Source organism: Theropithecus gelada, chromosome 5 (genome assembly GCF_003255815.1).
Source record: "Theropithecus gelada isolate Dixy chromosome 5, Tgel_1.0, whole genome shotgun sequence".
NCBI lineage: Eukaryota > Metazoa > Chordata > Mammalia > Primates > Cercopithecidae > Theropithecus > Theropithecus gelada.
Genome location: NC_037672.1, coordinates 171,536,254 through 171,561,733, shown reverse-complemented (window position 1 = coordinate 171,561,733; position 25,480 = coordinate 171,536,254). Strand labels below are relative to the sequence as shown.

The 25,480-nt window shown below is 36.1% G+C and overlaps 1 protein-coding gene across 2 annotated transcripts in view; it reads left to right on the top strand.

Moving 5' to 3' along the window:
- Positions 1 to 25,480, top strand: part of GLRA3 (glycine receptor alpha 3) — a 175,472-nt gene that overhangs the window by 67,444 nt on the left and 82,548 nt on the right. The gene's annotated exons all lie outside the window — the stretch shown is intronic.

The window sequence follows — 25,480 nt, the reverse complement described above, 5'->3', positions numbered from 1 at the left end:
TTTCAAAAATCAAAATCAAAAATATTAGAGTGCAACTATTTCAGAAATAGACCAGGTTTTACAGTAATTTTTATCACAATTGAAATAAAATGTGTGTAATTTGAAGGAAAGTCCTTTTTTTTTTTCTGTTCTTTTGTAAACGTTTCCTAAAATGTGCCATTGGTCCTTTGTATCCATGCCAATGAGTTAAATTATTATAAAGGTACATTTATTCACTATTTGTAAGTACCATAATAGCATTCAGTGACTATTCCTATGTCATTCATATTTACAAATTCAACAATATTCATGTAGGATATTATTAGATTGATGGTATTTCAGTTCTTTTGGAACAATCTGAAAGTATCCTGCTATCTTTTTAATGTTAAAATTATATCTGTTTACATCTTCTCCTCCTCCTCTTTTTTTTCTTACTTTGAGTAATAGGTAAAGCCAAACCAAGTATAGAAATGGCATGGATCTGGAAGATTTTTAATTCCATGCATGAGTAACCAGTGATTGGCAGCATGAATGTGCTCTGATCTATCACGTATAAGCATCAATCAGAAATGGGCTTATTTATGGGGATGCTTGCAAAAGATAAGTATACATGAATGTTATACACTTTGGTGACCCCATCAGACATATGGATAAATCTCTGCTTAATGAATTCTTCCACCAGATCATCCTTATAATCATTGTGCTCAAAAAGGGGCTGTCTACAGATCCTGTTCACAAAAGTAAAATTCTCATACAGAATATCATAGAGAATACAATTGTTCATTGGGCTACAATGTTGTTAAAACAATGTTAAAAGGCACATTTCCAATTCGATGGCGGGAAATGCCAAGGAGAAACTGGTGCTAATGACAACAGAAAAAAAATCTGTATCCTGAGAGTCATCAGGCACACACCTCTATAACATATCTCCCTTATTAGACTGTATATCGTCGTAGAGTTTCCTTTTGATAAGTAAATTAAAAGGTTAATTGCATTTTTAAGGCATTTGAAATATTTGGGCTGGGAAAGTGAAATAAAGATTATAGAGTTAAATGTAATGGCAAAGATATGTGTCAAATTCAACTCTTCTCTTTTCTGTCTCCTCTTAATTTGCAGTGGAAAATGACTCTTACTTGGTCAAGGATCTCTCTAGAGGAAGGCATCATAGAGATCAATTAAACACTTTTCTTGGCCACTTCTCATAACATAGAACTGATCAGATTATCATGAACAGATCATAGCAATGCTATTCATCTTCATGATATTCATCATCACATTTTTCTAAGAGAATTTGATTTTCTGAAAGAATCCTCTCCAAAATGTCATTTCAGCCTCTAAAGATAAAATGGGCATCAAGATTGGGAATTGTGTTCTCTAAGATGACTGGCACTAGTCATAATGTGTTACTTAGTTATGAATTTAGCATGTCAATTAGTGTTAAGGTTTTGGCAACCAATTTAAATTGCAGATAGCTTTTCAGCTCCTAGGCTGAATCTCTGACAGATGTGTGAGTTAATATTAACACTGAAGCTCTCTGGACCAGTCAAATGGCATATTTCTGTTGCTGCGATGAGACTTCGAGGTTACCCACAAAACAACAAGCCAACTAACTGCTTCAGAAGGATTCGAACATGTCAGACTGACAAGAACCTGGGGCTGTGCCACAGGTGTCCTGTCAAGTAGAACAGATGCACTCAAGAGTTGAGCCTTCCTGGTTAATTAGGAAGTCAATTAGAAACTGCAAGATTCCTTTTCAACAATGACATATGTATATCAAAATGAATTTAGTTCTTAAAATTTGGTTTTAAAACAAAAGAGAAGTTATTCTCAATCTCATCAAGGAGGCTTGATAACATAAGCTATTTGTTCTATGTAGAACACGAAGAAATATGGATTTACTGGCACAAATGTAGTACTCTAATCTGCAGCATCTTTTCAAAAATTTTAGTAGTTTCTAGGAATATTGCCAACACTCCAGAGGCTAGATAAAGCATAAGACAAATAATCTTGTCACAAGGTTATATTAAGAGATATAATTAACAAAAATGAACTTATAACATATATTAACATTAAGTTTAATGTTAATTAAACTGAAATATTCACTGAATATATTCACTGATAAATCCTGGGCAACCTTCACCTGCAAAATCCATTCACTTTACTATGGACATTAATGAAGTGTTAATTTCCTCCTAAGGTAAAGAAGACATTTGGGAGTGCTTCCTTCTCCATTAAGTCTTTCAGGGCTTCTGGGACTCTTTTCTATCCTCAAACTTTTGAAATAGTGAAGAATTACTCTTTACCTTTTCCTATAAGGACTCATACCCACCCCTTTCTCTCTCTCTCTCCAGTGGAGTTGCCTCCACCCCTTAATGATACTAGACTGTGACATTGTTTCACTTCCAGTCTCTCAGGAAGCCTCGGGACTGTCACAAGACTTTCTACCAGAGGTAATCAGAGAAGAGCCAGGTGCCTCTCTGAGCTGCTGAGATGGAATTTAACCTCTTTCCCTGATGGAAGTCACTTTGTTTGCTTTAGGTTGTTATTTCACTGTTTCTCCCCATGAGCATCGTTTCTTACATTGCATCAGCTTCTCTTGTGTTTTTCTGCTCACTCCGTTTTTCAATGATCACTTACTGTGGTAATATGCTCTACATCGTATGCTTGTTATATACACATCCCAAGAAGCAGTTACTAAAAAGGCTAAAAATTCTGATTCTAAATATACTTTACTTCTTTTCATATTATAACTAGCTATAAAGATAATTGCTATTCCTTATCCATGCACTATAAGATTAAGATGATTAATCAAAATTTAACAGCAGACATAAAAAGAAATGACTATGCTTTTCATCCCTTTTCTGTTTAGTTTCTCCTAAAGCTGTGTTTCTCAACCACTTTTTTTCATTATGCCTCCCTAAAGACACTTTGTAGACATCTTTCCCCTAATTGCCCTTCCCATGAAATTTCAGTACTTCAGATGAACTGTAAATTTATTTATATACTCTGTATGTATCTCTGACTTATACATTAAAAGGGTAAGCATTCTTTCACCCACCAAGAACCAATTTTTGCTCCGTCAGGAACCATACTGTCCTCTTTGAAAATAATGTGTGCTCTAAAGTGTATATTTATGGGGGTACTAATGAGTAAACTTACCCAAGAGTAATATTTCTGTACTCATTGCTCAGTGGGCTACGTAACAGCAATACTGTCATATAATGGTAAGAGCACTGGGTATTCTGAAGAGGAAGGGATTCATGATTATGCCCCTAGCTATTTGCAAAATTAGTAATACTTATAAACTGGAGATCAAACTATATCCTCTTTTATTTTTGTATGAATTTATTCTTTGATATTATTTTTTAAACTTTGCATGTGTGCCTGCACACAAAAGCATGTATACTAATTATAAATACATTCAGACTTGTTTCACATTTACCTTCCACATCTGACACAAGGGCCATATGACTTTCTTTTTCTGCTGTGATTATATTTATCTTTTTATTTCACTCATGAAATCATTGTTGCATCCTGTCTTTCATTACTTGATAAAATTTTTCTCAAAGTATTTATTTACCATGGAGTTCATTCTTTATGTCTCCTTCAATGGCAACAAATTCTTTTTGAAATTTACACCATACTTATGCTGTTTCTATCATGCTTTAACCAGAAAAAGGTTCTATAAAGGTGTAAGTTACTAAAAAATTGTAGATAGATAGGTAGGTAACAGGAAGGTAGGTAGGTAGATAGATGATTGATAGATAGATAGATAGATAGATAGATAGATAGATAGATAGATAGATAGGCAGGCTTCTCTTTTTTCTGGGTTAGCTGGTATCAGGGTAAACTTTGTTGCGAAAGTATGTCATAGATGGATCCTATATAAAAGTTCTTCATGAGACACTCTTAAGTTTTGTCTGAAAACTTCCCCTAAGAACTTGAAGATCATAAATTCATCTATCAGTAAAGCTTCCAGCCTAGAAATGTCCTGGGCCGTTTATTTCCCAGTGTTATTTTGATTATTCAAAACAAGTAGGATCTTCCTTAATGAGCTACCCATTTATTTCAAGCCTATTAACCTCATTAGCAACCATCCACAGTCAAAGATCACTAAGATTTACATATCATGAATAGCATTCCAAAACTGTTCCATTTATGATAACAGGGTCCATTTTGCTACTTGGATTAAGCACTGCTAAGTTTTTATCTGTCACCCTGGCAATTATCACTATTGAAATCTGGGAGTTCATTTCAGGGAGCAGTATTTTCAGTTTACAGAGGACAGCCATCACAGTGCATGTTTTTTTTTAAGATGCTGGCCTTTCGCTTACTAATATGATTTCAATCCCTTGGTAAATGGGCCCTCTTAGGGTACATAGCTGGGAAAAGAGAATTAAATGAGGATACATATTAAATTCATTTCTATGTCTCTTATTTTCTATGTATTTGGATATGTCCTATATGACAGACTAAGAAATTTGTAATATATAAACATCATTCAGCATAGTCCCCTGATAGGCCCAGCTTTCAGTCAGTCAAATAACCCATAGGAGCCATTCCTGGCTATCTGCGTTAATACACAGCATCTAGAATCTCTGTAAACAGACCTATAGCAATCAGTTTAGCCAATTCTAAAATTTTGTTTCACAAGCCATGGTCTAGCACTCTCAGAATCTATTCCACATATAACAATTTCTGCACACAAAAAAAAATGGTAAAATCTAGCACTTCCTTAAGATCCAAGACTTCTCCTCCTTGGATTGACTATAATTGGCTTTCTAGCTGCTTTCAGAGATCTACTCGATGAGGGCAGTGATGGAAGGTTGAGGTGGGATATAAGAAAAATAGGTATACCCCATCCTCATCATACATGAGAGGAGGAGCTGCTTCTGCTAACACAAATCTTAGATTTTGTTAGAATTTTCTAAATCTTCCTAATTTTATTATTCTAATATTTGAACTTTTACTCTTTCCTAACCAAGGAGCTAACACTCATATATGTCACTCTGCAAGAGAGTGAATATAACGTACCTTTTAGTCTATAGTCCACAAATTAATCATGTGGTGTTTAGTTTTCAGCCACACCATTCTTATCCATGAAGGTACAAGAGATAAGATACACATTCCGAAGAGTCATGAAAAATCCCTGATTCTCTGACCATGCCTTAATATATGAGAATTTAAATTTCTGCACCAGATTTTATTTTTTCTTTGAGCTCCCTAATGCAATCAGAAACAGGCAACCCATTTTTCAGTCACTGACTCCCTCATGCTTGTGACATTATTCTTTGCTATGGCTTTCAATACTTGGTTTGCAAAATCATGTACTTCATTTCAGGTGGCCATAGGTTAAAAAAAAAAAAAAATTAGGTGATTTTGCCGCAGGTTTCTATGTACTTCCAGTATCCTGTCATTTAATGGATTCAGATATGCCAGGCCTTCAAACACAAATAGGGCAACTGAACAGTACAAAGTTCTTATTCCCACAACTTCTCGGGGGCAAAGATTGATCCAGTTGTGTTCAGTGATTGTAACAGAAACCATGCCAGCCACCTCACAGAAAGGAATTTATTTCTGGGAGTCAGATGTTTATAAAAGTACTGGAAAGCTCAGGGAGGAGGATTATACCACAGATTTGGCTTGTTAGCAAAGCTGCTACCCTTGCCCAAATCAGGAATTGGGAAGGCTGCTACTGGAACAGTTGGCTCCAGGAACACACTGCTGAAATCTACAAATCGAGAAACAATCACAGTCACTGAGCCACAATTATAATTATTACTAGATAATTGACATTTGTTCTTTCAACAATCATGAAACTAGAGGCATGACAGGGAAACTCCATTAACACTACTGTGGAAAAACTCAATGATACTATAATCCCATAACTCCATTTGCAAGTAGAAACTCAGAATGAGGAGATCATGGCTTTGTCTCAATCTCCCACAAGTGCATGTAATTGACTAAACAGAAATCACATCAAGGTCCCTAGCTTTAATATCTTTCTATCTTTCTAATTCCTGCAATACTGGCTGACAGTTTACAAGACAGGTCAAATGGAGGGTGAATGCTAGTCTTCCACACAAACCTACCCCTTACCTCCAAACTTGTCCTCTGATTCTCAACAGATGACCTTACCTTTGTCTTCACAGAAAACATAGAGACAAGAACACAAGAAACCTTTAGCTACCTGCCACCAAACCTAAAATTTAACCTGGGTATAATGTTCCTGCTGATACATTGAGGCATATTTCCCTCCTTTTGCATAAGATTAGTTCCCAATTTTTTCTGGATCAAATCCTGAGGTCCTTTTTACTCCAGGACCACACTCAATGTATTTCAACTCTTCTTTATGTGTCCTCTCCCTTTGATGTTTTGATTTGCTAGCTACCCTCCTAAAATGAAAGCGTTCCATGGATTTGTTTATTTCTAGTTATTACCATATTTTTCTTTCTATTCATAGCCAAATTACTTTAAATGGTTGTACCTGATGCTATTCCTCAATTTCTTACTGAATACTCTTATTTAGGCCTGGTTTTTCACCAATCGCTTCACTAAAATTATTATTTCCAAAGTATTCAATAACAACAATGAACCACTTAAGCTTTAACTTTCTTGACATCTTTGTAGAATCTGCCACTGTTGATTATGCTCTTGAAAACTGTCTTACTTTGGCTTTTCTGATTCAACCATCTCCTGGTTTTCTAACTCTCTGGCCACTCCTTCCCAAATCTATTTGCACTATTATCTTCTTTCTATTTCTTGAATGCTGGCCATTATTACTGTTCAATCAGAGGCACGGCCTTTGCTACACACATGTTTTCTATGTGCATTTATCCTCACCCTTGGCTTTATGGCCATGCACATGTATAGTGGTAATTGTTCAATCAATAGCTATAGCCCAAGTGTCTCCAGGTGAAAGTCCTGGGGAAGTACAAAACAAACCAAAATAACACTGGAACATAGTATTTGGAACAACATATGTATATGCTATAATGTTAAAGGCAAGATTAACTGTACACTGACACAGTAGTCTAATCAGTAAGTTGGTTTTTCAAATATCTGAACTGATTATCTTCCTCAATTGTACAAATTCCTGGAGCTCATCATATCCAAATCTGCTTCACCTGTTTGCTATCTCATTGAGTCAGCCAGAAAATTGAAGACCTATTTCTTCCTCTCTTAAGCCCAATACCTAAAGAATTACAAAGGCACGGCCATTCTACCCCCCAAATATTTCCCAAATATGTCACTTTTTCATCACTCTGCGGATCATCTCTCACTGTTGTGACAGGAACTGTCACAGAATCTAACTCTGTTCCTACCTTACTGCCCACCCAGTCACTACGCTGGATCTTTCTAAAACTCAAATAAGAACTTGTCATTTTTCTGTTCTTTCATTGGCTCTCAAGTAATTCCTGTTGGAGCAAAATTCAAATTCCCATGGCTTACACTAGCCTATATAATCTGTCTCACCTTAAGTCATCAGACTGAATTCTCTCCCCACCCCATCTCCTAACCCACTGTGCATTTCAGACATGCCCTTTGAACTCTTACTTTTTAGAGTATGCAATATTTTATCTCACATTTGTTCCTTGCATTTGCTGTTTCCCCCTCGACTACTCCTTCCACCATCACCCTTACCTCCTCATTGTCGAATTCTTTGATATTTACCTCTTAGGTCACATGGCCACTCCTGAGTACAGCAAAGCAGAGATATATAATTCCTCTTCAAGGAAAGAAGCACAAAGGCAGAAGCCAGAATAGTTGGTGACCAATAATAGAACACATCATAAAACGATCCATAGTATATGTAGTTTGATTATAGTTATGTAAAAAAAAAAAAAAAAAAAAATTCTGAGTGTAACACAGACAAGCCTATATTCTTTAATTGTAAGACTTCATTCTTCCTGTGAGTACATGTCAACCTTGGATTCTGTCACTGTTTTTCCCTCTTTTGTTGATATATTAGGTTGTTGCAAAAATAATTGTGGTTTTCACCATTAAAAGTAATGACAATTACTTTTGCACCAAACTAATGTAACGATTTACATATTTATTGGGTACATGTGAGTATTTGTTTCATGCATAGAATGTGTAGTGTTCAAGTCAGTGTACCTGGGGCATACATCATATTTACATTGGTTTATCATTTTTATGTATTGGTATCAGAAATATTGGTATCAGATATTGGTATTGGTAACTCAGGAATGGTATTGGTTACTGGTAACTGTCTTAGTAACTCTTCTGGTTACTGTGAAATATACATGATATTGTTGCTAAGTATAGCCATTCTCGCCCACCATCAAACACTAGAATTTATTTCTTCTATCTAATTGTATATTACCAACTTCTCTTAAACCCTCTCTTCCCACTACCTGCTCTCTCCAGTCTCTGCTATCTATCATTCTACTCTCTATGTCCACGAGTTTTTTTTAGCTCCCACATATGAGTGTGAAGGTGAACTATTTGTCTTTCCATACCTGATTTATTTCACTTAACATAATGACCTGCAGTTCTTTCCATGTTGCTGAGAATGAAATTATTTCTTACATTTTTTAGGCTGAACAGTATCCCATGGTGTATATATGCCACATTTTCTTTATTCATTCATCTGTTAATAGACACTTAGGTTGATTCCATATCTTTGCTATTGCGAATGGTGCTGTGATAAACATGCAAGTGCAGGTATCCCCTTGATATACTGAATTCTTTTCCTTTGGATAGATACCCAGTAGTAAGATTGCTGGATTGTATGGTAGTTCAACTTTTAGTTTTTTGAGAAATCTCCATTCTGTTTGCCATAGTGGTTGTACTAATTTATAACCCTGCCAAGAGTGTATGAGTTCTCTTTTCTCTGCATCCTCACCAGCATCTGTTATTTTTTTCTTCTTAATAATAGGCATTCTAACTGGCATAAGATAATATCTCGTTGTGGTTTGCATTTGAATTTCCTTAATGATCAGTGGTGTTGAATACTTTTTTAAGATATGTGTTGGCCACTTCTGTGTCTTCTTTTGAGAAATATATACTCATGATTTTTGCCCATCTTTTAATGGGATTATTTGGCACTTTTTTTTTTTTTTACTATTGAGTTGGTCAAGTTCCTTATATGGTCTGAATATTAGTCCCCTGTCAGAAGAGTAACTTGCAAATATTTTTCTCCCATTCTGCAAGTTATCTCCTCATTTTGTTGATTGTTTATTTTGCTTTGCAGAGGCTTTCTAGTTTAATATGGTCTCATTTGTCTAATTTTGTTTTTGTTGCCTACGCTTTTGGGGTTTTAGCTATAAAATCTTTGCCAAGACCAATGTCCTTTTTATAGATAAAAGTCAGCACTTAAATGGATCTTAAACGTTAGACCCAAAAATATGAAAATACATAGTAAGTATACTTAAATGGAAGACCTAAAACTATGAAAATACATAGTAAGTACTTACTGTTAGTCTGATGGTAACTACTTTAGGGGTGACTAGATGCTTTTCTCTTGTTGTTTTTAGAATTTTCCTTTGCCATTGACTTCAGACAGTTTGCCTATGAAGTGTCACAGAGACCATTTTGCCTTGTATCTCTTTGGGGGACACTGGGCCTCCTGTATGTGGATGTCTAAATATCCTGCTAGACTTGGGAAGTATTCATCCATTATTTCACTAAATAGGCTTTCAAACCCTTTTAACATTTCTTCACCTTCAGGAATACCAATAATTTGTATTTTGGTTGCTTTACGCTATCCCATATATCATAAAGATTTTGTTCATTCTTTTTTCTTTTTTTTTTTTTTGTCTGACCAAGTTATTTCAAAAGACCTATCTTCAAGTTCTGTGGTTCCTTCTTCTGCTAGATTCAGTCTATTGTTGAAGCCTTTGAGTGTATTTGCATTTTATTCAGGGAGTTCTTCAGTTACAGAATTTATGTTTGGTTCTTTATTAAGATAGCTATCCCTTTTGTAAATTTCTCGTTTATATCCTGAATTGTTTTTCCGATTTCTGTGTATTGTATTTTCAAAGTCTCTTTATCTCACTAAGCTTCTTTAATATCATAATTTTGAATTCCTTTTTCATAATTTCATTAATGTCTTTGGGATCTGTTGCTGAGGAATTATTGTGTTGCCTTGAAGGTGTCATATTTCTTTGCTTTATCATGTTTCTGGTGTCCTTATGTTGATATCTACGTATCTGGTATAATAGTCATTTCTTACAATTATTTGAGTTCACGAAGAATGACTTTTTCCTGAATATGTATCAATGGTTTCAATTGGTTAGAAACCTTTGGCTTTGATTCTGGGTGCATACTGTTGTGCAATCTTTGTATGATTTACTTGACTATAAACAGCATTGGTGATATTTGTGATTTTCTCAGTAGTTTAGGGTGCAGGTACTAGTGGAGGGTATGGTTAAATTTTGCTGGGGAAAGGGATGCCAGTGGGCCAGTCTTTAGGTCCTGGTCCCAGTGGTGGTAGCAGTGTACTGAATATGCCTGTTCTTGGGCTCCCAGGGCAGCATACACCAGCACCAGTGTCAGTAGGACCAGGCAGGCCTCTTCTTGGTCCTCCAAGTGACTTGCTCTGATGCCAGTAATGGCAGTCCCAGGTCACATAGGTGAGTGGGTTCTCAGGTTCCTGAGCATCCAGTGTGATGTGGGCAATGGCGGTAGCAGTGGCACTATAACCCTCTGTGTCCCAAGCACTACACGCTGGTGTTGCCAGTGGCTGCAGTACTGGGTTGCCAACTATAGTCCCAGACACGTAGCTCTCAGGCCTACCTACTTTTGATGGCAGCAGCACCACAGCACCATACACAGTAGGGGAGGAACCCTCTCCTTCCCTTGTGAGCCCAAGCACAAAGGCCTTGCTACTAGTGGGGGCATAGTCACCACTCACAGCTGCAGACCGGTGGCCCTCTGGCTTGCCTGCTCCAGCCTATAGTGGCAACAGCAACAGCTGCAGCTGCAGTGGTATATGGATGAAGAGAGGGGATCCTGTTCTGTACTCATAAACCCAGGCACAGAGCTGTCACTTCTAAGATACATTATTTGTGGGTTTTTTTTTTCAACTTAAACACCTATTGTATGTAATATCTCAATTTTAGAAATTATAAAATGTTTCAAAAGTGCACTAAATATCTATAAGAATTGTTGAAATCAATCAAGATGCAAGGGTTATGAGGAAAACTAAAATATCATGCAAATAGTACCAAATAAGCTTCACTTTAGCTTTACCATGAATCATCCTGGCAGATAATTCTTTAATCAAGTGATCAAACTACACATCACCCATGAAACAAGTCAACATCATGTGCTATTGAAATGATGCAATGAGAAGGGCACAGTATCCTTTCTGCAGCATTTTTGTTAAAAAGGAATAATACCAATCTAATTATGAGAAAACATCAGACAAACCCAAACTGAGGGACATTCAACAAAATAACTGGCTGGTATTCTTCAAAAACTGGCTGGTATCTTTCAGGTCCTTAACAGGACCTGAAAAAAATGAAAAAAGAAAAAAAGACTATGGCTGTCACAGATTAGAAGAGACTGAGTTAAAAGCTAAATGCAATGTGGGATCCTAGACTAGATCCTAGACTAGAAAAAAAGAGATATTAGAGGATATTAGAGTCTTTAATTTTATAATCTTGAATTCTTTATTCATAATCTTGTGAAATTCAAACTAGGTCTGCAGGTAAGTTAATAGTATTGTATCAATGTCAATTTTCAGGTTTCAAAAACTACTATGGATATATAAAATATTAACATTAGCAGAAGCCATGTAAAAGATTTACAGAAACTTTTATTTTCTGTAACTTTTCTGTAAGACTAAACTTAAAAGAGAGGAAATAGCTTAATTCTGAATTTCCTTTTGAAATAATTTTTATTCCACAACAGCTATGGATATTCCACAACAGATACAGAGTTTTCTATAATCAAATAGGTTGTCCTTTCTTGATGCTATTAAATGGGAAGGGTAAAGTAAGACAAAACAAGCCAACAGAATGGATCTTCAATAATTTTGCATCTCTCTTCTATGGTATCATCCTTCTCCACCAACTCTGCTCCTAGGGACATAGATTGAGTTTCACAAGGACGAGGGAATCTCAAGAAAAAGAATGATGTATTCACGGCAATTATCTTCCAGTAATTTATATCCTTCTGGGAAAGGTGATGAAACACCAGGGAACAGGCTTTAAAAGCTGTCATTTTTCTGCTGAGATCGTAAGAGTTTTACAACTTGCAAATGGCTCGTATTGCAAGTCTGAATTTCCATCTATCTTCTTTTTATTCTCAAAACACTGAAGAAAAAGTAAACGTCAGAAACAAAGGAGAGAGATTTTTCCTTCTTAAATTTCTCCATGAGTTTGGCGGTGTCTTGCCCTGTAAAAGCCCAGTGGCTATTTGATTCAGAATGCAATATATTTTTGCAATTCTCTTTCCTTTCTGGGGCTTCTATTTCTTATTACTTATATTAGGACTAAATTGCTTGCTATTGACAATTTTAGTGCCAGAGTTATTGCAGAACATGTTATACAATTATTTCATTCTGAACAATACGCAAAGCAAGCTTTAGTGTTCCTACTCTTCAAATTATGTTTCTTAAAATAGCTTATTAAAAACATCGAATAATACATTTTCTTACCCTCAAATTAATTAGGTGAGTCCCTGGTCAATACCCATTCACACAGCTTCTACTGATGTAAAATATTGAACTACAGATTCAATTTTAGCTTGCCAGCTTTCTAACAAATAATATTTCTTAAAATTTTAACTATTATTTTTAAAATTTCTTTCTTTTAACAACAAAATTGTTGTGATATATTGTGTTTTGTCATACCTGACTTTTTTTGTTTTTTAATAATTACTCTCACAGAAACCATGCTAGGGAATTTCTGGCTAATGCAAATTATTCTGTGTGTCTGAGCAAAAGAAAAAACAGTTTATATATTTGGATTCAAAGATGAGCAAAACTCAGGTGTGAACAAATAACCTCTTGCCTCACACAGGTTTAAATCTGTTCTTCCTAGGTTCTGCATCATAAGAAAACAGCATTCTAATCTTTTCAACAAATAGTGTTGGAATAATTTGTCAATAATTTATGCAGAAGAAAAACGTGAACTGCCATATATACTCATACCTGTACTCATACCTCATAGAAAAATTAACTCATGGTTGACCACAAACAGAAATATGAAATTTAATATTATAAAATCATTAGAAGAAAACAAAAACATAGAAAATCTTTGTGACTTTGGATTAGGTAAAGAGTTCTTAGATATAACACCTAAAGCACAATTTAAGAAATATAAATAATGGATAAAGTGATCTTTATCATAATTAAACACCTTTTTTTTCTGTGAAAGATGCTGTTAATAGAAGGGGAAAAAAAAGCTACCTGCTGTGAAAAAACAAGTTTGCCAATCTCATGTCTGGCAAAGGATATTTATAAAGAACTCTAAAAACTTAATAGTAAAATAAAAACAATACTTTTAATAAGCAATTTAAATGTTTATTACACTTCACTAAAAAAGGTATACGAATTGCAAATAGGCAGAAAATGCTACTTGACATCATTAGCCATTACTTAAATGCAAATTAAAACCACAATGAGTACAACTACACACATATTAGAAAAGGTGAGATTTTTTTTTAAACAAATCTGAATTTACTAATTACTGATAAGAGTGCAAAAAACCCATAACTCTCCTATATAGTTGATGGAAGTGCAAATAGCACAGCCACTCTAGAAAACAGTGTAGCAACTTTTTCTAAATGTAAACATGCACTTAATATGACCTGGTAATCTCACTCCTAGATATTTACTTATGCGAAACAAACACGTATGCTTACATAAAATTCTATAAACAAGTGTATATATTAGCATTATCCATAATCACAAAATACTAGAAAAACACCAGAAGTCCATCAATGGATGAATAAGCCCTGTGGCACGCCCATACAATTGAATGCAACTCAGCAATTAAGAGGAATAAACTGACACACATGATAACTTAAGTCAAGAAGGAGCCAGACTCAAAAAGTTAAATATCATATGATTCCGTTTAGACAACATTCTAGAAAAGGCAAAACAATGAGGCTGAAACCATCACTGGCTTTGAGGGAAGAGGTGTAGAGATGGTTTCAATACAAAAGGGCAACACAGGGAATATTTGCGGGTGTGAGCTCTAGTCTGTAACCTGCCTATGATAGTGGTTACACATCTCTCTGAGTTTGTACAGCTCTATATGTAAGCTCTATCTGAATTTTAAAACAAGTTAAATCAGGAACATTAACAATAAAATAGTTTAAAACAACACCAGTTTTCTTAGGTCTCACATGTATGTGGATCAGGAATTTGGGCAGGGATTTGCTGGGTAACTTTTCTGCTCCTCTTGTCATTGGTATAAACTCTCTGGTTTCAGCTGGAGGATCAGCTTGCCTTAAGTGTTCAAGATGATTTCATTCACATGCCTAGTGCCTTGGTGGTGAGGAAGCCTGGAAATCTGGACCCAGCTGGGACTGTTGACCAGATTCTTACATGTGGCTCCTCCAGTGTAGTTTCTCAGGGGTTTCTTACTTCTGACATGGCAGCCAGCTATGTCTCAGAGTACTTCAAGAGACAGGGTAAAAGCTTTGAGGATTCTTACAACCCACAGGACATCTTTAATCTGACACAGTCGGCCTTGTAGTGATATTATTTACATTCTTCCAATATGCAAAACATAAACACTCCTTCCTAAAGACCCCAGCTTTTTTGTCCCACTGTAGCATTGTCTTGAAGTCTGGAATTGTGTCAACTAAATTAGACGCAAGTGCAAATGAGGTTCCCAAAGGGTGGATCTCATGATTCCTCTTGATCAAAAGGCCTGTGAATTTAAGAACAAGTTTTCTGTCCCACACAAAGGCAGCTTACAAAGGTGATACAGAATAGGAAAACTGCAATGGGGATAATATGCTGCTGTTTAATAGGGATGGGGTGATGGGAAGTACATTGTAGTTACTGGTTCATAGCAATTCTGAAGCCTGGGAAAGCATATCTTTCCAGTTACATTATTAAGGCCCAGTCCTGCTCACAGAAAATGTGGATATTGACTTGACCATGTGGACTCTTGTTTCTGCCTTCTGAGTTATCTTTCCTTTTCTGTAAAAAGGAGCCACATTTGCTACAAAGTAGCGTTTTCATACCACTTCCTGCTCATAGAAATGTGGGAACCTTGCAAGCTCTTTACATTTTGAACTGTCTCTGCCCATTTCAAATGAAGCCAATGGTGCTTCTACTAGTCTAATTCTCTTAACATTTATGTGGGCTTCCTATGATTCTCTACCTTGGGCTGGGAATCAAGATTCTTTGAGATAATGCTCTTATGATTCTTAGAAACTTTTTAATCTACATGAGAACATTTATGAGGCACATTTTTAATATTTCTGAAGTATAGCAACAGGGTCGTAACCACATCCTTGAGAAGATCTTTACCCAGAGCCCACAAAAAAAGTGAGGTGGAATTTTTCTGGAATTTACCACAAAATATTCTTAGCCAAATGCAACAGCTCATTAGTTGCATTTTCTGTTTTCTACATTACTGAAATGAGTTGTCAAGCTTTCTGCCCCACAATGTAGAGGTGGATTTTCTTTTCTCTCCTCTAATAAGAATTTCCTTCTCATTCCTTTAGCCATCACAACAATGTCTTCAAATCCTTGCAAGCTACTTCTTGCTACCTGGTCCCAGAGTCAAGGGAACATGTTTTAAGTTTTCTTCTTAGAGCAGCACCCACTTCTAGTTTCTTAGTTCTATTCCAGTTGTTGCTGCATAGCAAACTATCCCAAAACTTTGTGGTTTATACAAAACAAACATTTTATTACATGCCATGATTTTTGTAAGCCAGAGATCTGAGCAGGGCTTTACTAAGTGTTTTCCACATGGTTTGAACAGAAGTTGCTCAGTGGTATTCAGCTGGTATATGGGCATAGTCCCTGAGAGAAAATAATCTGCCACCATAAAAGAGACCTTGTCTATGAGATGGTGTCACTTGCCATAAGCAGTATATTATATGTCATGCTGAGTTATTTTGATAGCAAAAGGCCTAATGAAAATCAGTGAGATCTCAGCTGTTGTTTTTGTCCTATGATACACCATTGGTAAAGATGCTTAATTTAGTCCATGTGCTCTCATCACTTCAAACAATTTTTCTGTCATGAAAGTATTCAAGTATAAATAGCAAGCTAATTGTACAGAGAAAAGAAATATCAATAGATTCAGAATAGATCAAAACTATAATATCGAAATAATCATACTTAAGTATTTCTAAAAGTTTCAGCTGCAACATTATGCTAATCCTACAGTAGGATTTACATTCAACGAAATATGAATTTCGTCAAGTTTACATGCTCAGATAGAAGGTAATACTCACGGGTTACCAAATATTTGTATGCGATGCAAGAACACACCAAAATTTTGCAACTTATCTTTTGCCTATGAAACCCTACATTCAAATACTTATAAATATGTATGCATAAATCCAAATACCTGTAAATGTAGAAATATTAAAATCAGTGGTGTTCTCTGCCCAAGTAGAAAATATCTAATGATTTATTACATTTTTCTTTTAATTCTGATTTTCATAGGTTGTATATGTGTTACAGGTTATATATGTATTTAGGTTGTGTATGTCTTTAGGTTAGAGTGAATTGTGGATTTTAAAATTTTATTTGTTGCAGATGAAGCAAACATTTCATCTGTTACTGTCAAGAGCTATCCTAAATGAGGCAGCAATATTTAGTGATGGTTTCTAAAAGAAGTTAATTCCTCTCCAGCTTTACAGTACACTTAGCCTCCACAGAGCTCCTTGGCCAATCTCCAAATCAATAAACAACTAGTTAAGAATTATCTGGATTGCTCAGAAAGAAACCAAATGCAATTTAATTTTTTCTTTGACATATAATATTTCATTAATTAAAATTCTTCCAAAGTGGAACATTTTCCCTTTAATTTTTAACCTCTCACATTTCATAGTTAGTTATATGGCATATAAGCCCTCACAAATTAAAAAAATCCCAAAAGACAATAAGTGGTTTAAATTTCTGAAAATTTAAGTATCAGTTAAAATATCAAACTGTGATAAGAAGCATGAGGGTTGGTTGTGCACTGTGGCTCACACCTGTAATCCCAGCACTGTGGGAGGTTGAGGCGTGCAGATCTGATGAGGTCAGGAGTTTGAGACCAGCCTGGCCTACATGGAGAAATCCCGTCTCTACTAAAAACACAAAAATTCGCCAGACTTGGTGGTGGGCGCCTATAATCCTGGCTACCTAGAGCTGAGGCACAAAAATTACTTGAACCCAGGAGGCAGAGGTCACAGTGAGCCAAGATTGCGCCACTGCACTCCAGTCTGGGTGACAGAGAGAGACTGTCTCAAAAGAAAAAAAAAAATGCCTTAGCATTCAGAAAAATTTGAAAATAATTATTGGAATAATTATATTTACATGTTCAGTTTTCTTACTGAAGACAAATGTCAAATACAACAAATTTTTTTGTCAATAATATCTATTCCTTTGTTCTTATTTACTAAACCATATCTTTTATCAAATGCCAAACTACTACATGTTAATAGTTCATTAAAAGTGTGAAGGGAAGTGTGAACTTTTAAACAGATTAAATTTTTAAATATGTGTGTGTATAACTAAAAATCTAGATATCTTTAAACTGGAAACACTTGAGGTAAACAAACTTGGTTCACATAATTTGTTTACTTTGGTAAAATTTGATCTTACACAGGCCCAAAATAAATCTTTTTTTCTTTGTTATTTCTATAACATTAGTCCCAAATTACATAAGATATTTAAAAAAAAAAAAAAAAAAAAAAAAAAAAAAACACTGATTGGTGGGAGGTAAATAGATAAACCCTGATGGTATCAGATGTCGCTATCATGAAAAGTACTTGTATGCAAGATGAAGCTGTTAGGCCTTTACAAGCATCAGTTCAATCCTGAAACTTTATATACAGGGCAAATTTTACTATCATTTTTTCAATTCTAAATTATTTTTAAAGCATCTAGTTTTATGCCCAAAAGTTAGTATCATTTTATTAACAGTAGCTATTGTTTTCATCTTTTATGATGTTTGTGGATTCCCGTGGGTTTTATGTATAATACATATATACAGGCATTGTGATGGCTTATACATGTACATATACATCATTATGTATAGAGCACTCACTTCCAAAAATATATCTCTGAAACTATATTACCTTACATATATAATTCTCTTAATAAGGCCCTTCATGCTTTTACAAACAAATGACCTCTGTGTTCTTAAATACACCATAAAACCTTGTAAAAACTTATGCTAAGTGAAAGAAGCCAGATGCAAAAGGTCACATATAGTGTGATTCTATTTATTTAAAATATCCAGAGTAGGCAAATCTATGGGGACAGAAGCAGATGGGTGGTTGCCAGAGACTAGAGGAGGAGGAAAGGAGAACATTAACTGGGTACAGGATTTCCTTTTGGGGTGAAAAAAAATGTTATGAAACTAGGTGGTGGTTGTGATGGCTGCGTAATACTGTTAATATGTAAAAAGTCTCTCATGATAAATGTTATGTATATTTGACCACGATTTTTAAAATTTTAAAAACACACATTAACAAAATAGAATACAGTTTACATCAGACAAGGAAACACACTAGTTGGAATGTCTTCAAAAAAAGTATTATTCTATGACACTATTATTGATCTCAAAATTTTGAAGTATCTCTCAACTTTTCTCAAAATATTTTCTTCCCATTACTGGGAAGAAATTCTTAGAATTCTGATTTGAAGAGCATTTGTAGTGTTGATTGGTAACAGAATGTTCCAAAGACCAAATGATACTTAATTTCCCCAGAGACTTTCACTGTTTCAGGAGCCAAGTCATATGTTCCAGTAGTAGAACAATTGTTTAGTGAAAGTCCAAAAATAATAGTAAACAGATACCCACATATTAAATATACAAAATGAGGCCAAGTGCAGCGGCTCATGCCTGTAATTTCAACACTTTGGGAGGCTGAGGTGGGCAGATCACCTGAGGTCAGGAGTTCCAGACCAGCCTGGCCAACATGGCAGAACTCCATCTCTACTAAAAAATTCAAAAATTAGCTGGGCACAGTGGTAGGTGCCTGTAATCCCAGCTACTCGGGAGGCTGAGGCAGGAGAATCGCTTGAACTAGGGAGGTGGAGGTTGCTGTGAGCAGAGTTGGCACCACTGCATTCCAGCCTGGGAGACAGAGCAAGGCTCGTCTCAATAAATAAATAAATAAATAAATATACAAAATGCAAAATAATGTCTTATGTGTAAATGATTATGTTTATTTTAACATGCAAATTGTGTAATTAACATCAAGCAGCAATAAAATCAATCCAGAGAGAATATTCTGTTGGAATGAGTGGATTTGTGATGCAAATTTCAGGTCATGAACAAAAGTATTAATGGACCTCCATGCCCATGTTGTCTAAACTAGGAGATAAGCTTCCTCTTCCTAGTGGGTATAACACAAAATGGAGTGAATTGGAGCTTAGGAGCTGAGAAGTGGGCAGAAAAATGATGTAGAAACTTGCTGTGAAGGACAGAGTGCAGTCCACCTGGTTATCTAGCCTTTTTTTTTTAAGGATGGAAATTAGTCATACAATTAGCAGACAAAGGAGAATTGAGTAGAAGTATTAAGTGAGCACAAAGACAGAAGGGGCTGGTGGATGAATGGGGGCTTGTGGAGCACGGCTGTGCAGCGCCTTAGGGGGAGAATAACTTGTTACCATGCGACTCAAGAGCAACAAAAATTACTACTTTTCATTGACAGAAAGCAGCTACTGGTAGTACTGGCCCTTTGTAGGTGTTTACACCTAAATCGAGGCACCCACAAACTGAATCAATTTCTTTCAGCTTCTGGAAGAGTGTTTCCATGAACTAAGTTTACCTCTCCAGAAATTATTGCATTCGAGTGTACGGAATGGGTAGTATGCTTAATGGAATATAGCTTTGTATTGTTTTTGCTAGTATTTTAATTTTCAATCTTGTATTTACACAGAGGTTACTAAATGAGATATGAAGAGTGTTATTTAATTGATCCAGCACATTTTATGTTCTAATCAATCCCTCTTAATTGTATGTTTCCAGAACTGGTACACAATTAGATTGCTTTTGAAAAAAATTTTGGAATTTTAAAATCTTCTTTTTTCTAAGAGAATAATTGTACATATGGATAATGGAGAAATCAAAGGGAGATTTAAGATAACCCTTTAAGCCTCTAAATAGTTCTTATAAAATGACTTTCTTCCCTGTTGCTTTAGAGAATTGAAAGACATTTTCCCAATGGGCCTTTACTGCAGAATCAGTGGCCCCAGACGACCATCCTCCCTGTGGCGGGGTTCACAGAGCAGATGGTATAGGCAACATGGGGGATATTATAGAGATGATGTTAGAAGCAATTATGGCACCATTGGGTGTTGGTATTCTCTGTTTCCTGACACATGGGAACCTATGTTGTACAGTACTTCAGAACTGTAAAAGCTTATACAGCTAAACCAGTGAAATATTGGTAGGGAGTTTGAACTTCATTCTTGTTTATTTGACATAGGTGAGTTATTTTCTGAACATTTTGAAACTTGCCAAGATCTCTGATTAGGATTTTTTTAAAACAAAAAGAATTCTGGATTACTTTTTCCATCTGGCTATGAATCCAGTGGTATTTGCCTTAAGTGTTCTACCCTCTCCGATGACTGGCCAAAAAAATCTATTGTTTTAGAGATGTCTTCAAAAACTGGTAATAATATTGTATGCAAATCAGTTTAAAAAGATATAATAGTTTCCTATTGATACTGTAGCACATTACAACAAATTTAGTAGTGTTTCTCTTCTTTTATGAGATGGTCCGTCAGGCGTGGCCACAGAAGAAACAGGGAGATTCAGAAAAAACACAATTTATTATACTCACAGGTCCTAGAGACAAGAGGCACAGCATCCCATGCAGGACCATGTGAGAAAGACATCATGGTGGTCAGGAGGCAGAAGGTAGGCACATGAAAGTTCAAGCCACAGCCTTTATTGGGGTTTCCGCTGCAAAGGCAGGCAAAGCAAAGGTGGACAGTTTATTTAGGGTTGCCTAGCTTGAATAATTTTGCCAGGATTTGGGCTCTAGAGATGGTTTCTAGTTGCCTGGTTCCTAGCCCAGAGATGACTAAGGCACAGGAACACTGTCTTCCGGGTGCACTGGCTGATAGAGGAGGGAAGATTCTGAGCTTACTAGTTTGTTTACTCAAGACATGCTGCAGGCTGGGCCCTCTGCTATCTCTGAAATTTGACTAGCACTGGGAGAGGTAGTCTCTCCTCAGCCAGAAGGGTTTTTTAAGATGTCAAAAAAACACAACCTACAGAAAACTTTAAAAATATTTATACTGCAAGTGGCTTAAACAACACTAATGGATTACCTTACACTTCTCGAGGTCAGAGGCAAGTGTGTTTTGCCAGACTAAATTCAAGGCGTCTACAGGGCTGTGTTCCTTCTGGAGGCTCTAGGATAAAACCCATTCCTTTGCTTTTACAGCTTCTAGAGGCTGCCCACATTCTTTGGTTCTTTCTTGACCCTTTTCCTCCAGCAGATACCCAGTCAGTTTCACATCACATCATTTTGGCACTGACTCTCTTTCTCCTCTTTCAGCTATAAGGATTCTTATGATAACAAGATTTCTTTTGGTATATAATTACATACATAATATATATGTGATTAAGTATAATTTAATAACATAAACATTATTGAATCCTTTACCTAGACTTAGAGCTAAAACATTACCAATATTACAAATACCTGTATAATCCACTGTCTCATTCCCCAGCATTTCCCTAGGTAATCACTATCATAAAGTTGGTGGTTATAATTCTGTATTGATGGATATGTATACATATATACACACATACACATACATGCATACATACATACACACACATAAAGATATATATAAAGAGAGAGAGAAAGAGAGAAATTGCTTGGTTTTGAATTTTACAAAAATAGTGCCATACGTTATATCCTCAGCATTTGCTTTTTTTTTTATACTGTTTTACAATTATAAGATTCGTCCTCATCATTGGAAATAGTGGTAATTTATTTTCATTGCTAGATATTTGATTTGATTGACATGGCACAGTTTATTACGCATTTTTCTGCCAATGGATATTTGTTGGTTTCAGGTTTTGGTTTGGTTTGGCTTGGTTTTTCTTTTTTTTTTTTTTTTTTTTAAATAAATAAATTTATTTATTTATTATTATTATACTGTAATTTGTAGGGTACATGTGCATAACGTGCAGGTTTGTTACATATGTATACTTGTGCCTTGTTGGTGTGCTGCACCCATCAACTCGTCATTTACATCAGGTATAACTCCCAATGCAATCCCTCCCCCCGCCCCCCTCCCCATGATAGGCCCCGGTGTGTGATGTTCCCCTTCCCGAGTCCAGGTGATCTCATTGTTCAGTTCCCACCTATGAGTGAGAACATGCGGTGTTTGGTTTTCTGTTCTTGTGATAGTTTGCTAAGAATGATGGATTCCAGCTGCATCCATGTCCCTACAAAGGACACAAACTCATCCTTTTTTATGGCTGCATAGTATTCCATGGTGTATATGTGCCACATTTTCTTAATCCAATCTGTCACTGATGGACATTTGGGTTGATTCCAAGTCTTTGCTATTGTGAATAGTGCTGCAATAAACATACGTGTGCATGTGTCTTTATAGCAGCATAATTTATAATCCTTTGGGTATATACCCAGTAATGGGATGGCTGGGTCATATGGTACATCTAGTTCTAGATCCTTGAGGAATCGCCATACTGTTTTCCATAATGGTTGAACTAGTTTACAATCCCACCAACAGTGTAAAAGTGTTCCTATTTCTCCACATCCTCTCCAGCACCTGTTGTTTCCTGACTTTTGAATGATCGCCATTCTAACTGGTGTGAGATGGTATCTCATTGTGGTTTTGATTTGCATTTCTCTGATGGCCAGTGATGATGAGCATTTTTTCATGTGTTTGTTGGCTGTATGAATGTCTTCTTTTGAGAAATGTCTATTCATATCCTTTGCCCACTTTTTGATGGGGTTGTTTGTTTTTTTCTTGTAAATTTGTTGGAGTTCTTTGTAGGTTCTGGATATTAGCCCTTTGTCAGATGAGTAGATTGCAAAAATTTTCTCCCATTCTGTAGGTTGCCTGTTCACTCTGATGGTAGTTTCTTTTGCTGTGCAGAAGCTCTTTAGTTTAATGAGATCCCATTTGTCAATTTTGGCTTTTGCTGCCGTTGCTTTTGGTGTTTTAGACATGAAGTCTTTGCCCATGCCTATGTCCTGAATGGTATTACCTAGGTTTTCCTCTAGGATTTTTATGGTATTAGGTCTAACATTTAAGTCTCTAATCCATCTTGAATTAATTTTCGTATAAGGAGTAAGGAAAGGATCCAGTTTCAGCTTTCTACTTATGGCTAGCCAATTTTCCCAGCACCATTTATTAAATAGGGAATCCTTTCCCCATTTCTTGTTTCTCTCAGGTTTGTCAAAGATCAGATGGCTGTAGATGTGTGGTATTATTTCTGAGGACTCTGTTCTGTTCCATTGGTCTATATCGCTGTTTTGGTACCAGTACCATGCTGTTTTGGTTACTGTAGCCTTGTAGTATAGTTTGAAGTCAGGTAGCGTGATGCCTCCAGCTTTGTTCTTTTGACTTAGGATTGTCTTGGAGATGCGGGCTCTTTTTTGGTTCCATATGAACTTTAAAGCAGTTTTTTCCAATTCTGTGAAGAAACTCATTGGTAGCTTGATGGGGATGGCATTGAATCTATAAATTACCTTGGGCAGTATGGCCATTTTCACGATATTGATTCTTCCTATCCATGAGCATGGTATGTTCTTCCATTTGTTTGTGTCCTCTTTTATTTCACTGAGCAGTGGTTTGTAGTTCTCCTTGAAGAGGTCCTTTACATCCCTTGTAAGTTGGATTCCTAAGTATTTTATTCTCTTTGAAGCACTTGTGAATGAAAGTTCATTCAAGATTTGGCTCTCTGTTTGTCTGTTACTAGTGTATAAGAATGCTTGTGATTTTTGCACATTAATTTTGTATCCTGAGACTTTGCTGAAGTTGCTTATCAGCTTAAGGAGATTTTGGGCTGAGACAATGGGGTTTTCTAAATATACAATCATGTCATCTGCAAAGAGGGACAATTTGACTTCTTCTTTTCCTAACTGAATACCCTTGATTTCTTTCTCTTGCCTGATTGCCCTAGCCAGAACTTCCAACACTATGTTGAATAGGAGTGGTGAGAGAGGGCATCCCTGTCTTGTGCCAGTTTTCAAAGGGAATTTTTCCAGTTTTTGCCCATTCAGTATGATATTGGCTGTGGGTTTGTCATAAATAGCTCTTATGATTTTGAGGTACGTTCCATCAATACCGAATTTATTGAGCGTTTTTAGCATGAAGGGCTGTTGAATTTTGTCAAAAGCCTTTTCTGCATCTATTGAAATAATCATGTGGTTCTTGTCTTTGGTTCTGTTTATATGCTGGATTATGTTTATTGATTTGCGAATGTTGAACCAGCCTTGCATCCCAGGGATGAAGCCCACTTGATCATGGTGGATAAGCTTTTTGATGTGTTGCTGAATCCGGTTTGCCAGTATTTTATTGAGGATTTTTGCATCGATGTTCATCAGGGATATTGGTCTAAAATTCTCTTTTTTTGTTGTATCTCTGCCAGGCTTTGGTATCAGGATGATGTTGGCCTCATAAAATGAGTTAGGGAGGATTCCCTCTTTTTCTATTGATTGGAATAGTTTCAGAAGGAATGGTACCAACTCCTCCTTGTACCTCTGGTAGAATTCAGCTATGAATCCATCTGGTCCTGGACTTTTTTTGGTTGGTAGGCTATTAATTGTTGCCTCAATTTCCGAGCCTGCTATTGGTCTATTCAGGGATTCAACTTCTTCCTGGTTTAGTCTTGGAAGAGTGTAAGTGTCCAGGAAATTATCCATTTCTTCTAGATTTTCCAGTTTATTTGCGTAGAGGTGTTTATAGTATTCTCTGATGGTAGTTTGTATTTCTGTGGGGTCGGTGGTGATATCCCCTTTTTCATTTTTAATTGCGTCGATTTGATTCTTCTCTCTTTTCTTCTTTATTAGTCTTGCTAGTGGTCTGTCAATTTTGTTGATCTTTTCAAAAAACCAACTCCTGGATTCATTGATTTTTTGGAGGGTTTTTTGTGTCTCTATCTCCTTCAGTTCTGCTCTGATCTTAGTTATTTCTAGCCTTCTGCTAGCTTTCGAATGTGTTTGCTCTTGCTTCTCTAGTTCTTTTAATTGCGATGTTAGAGTGTCAATTTTAGATCTTTCCTGCTTTCTCTGGTGGGCATTTAGTGCTATAAATTTCCCTCTACACACTGCTTTAAATGTGTCCCAGAGATTCTGGTATGTTGTATCTTTGTTCTCATTGGTTTCAAAGAACATCTTTATT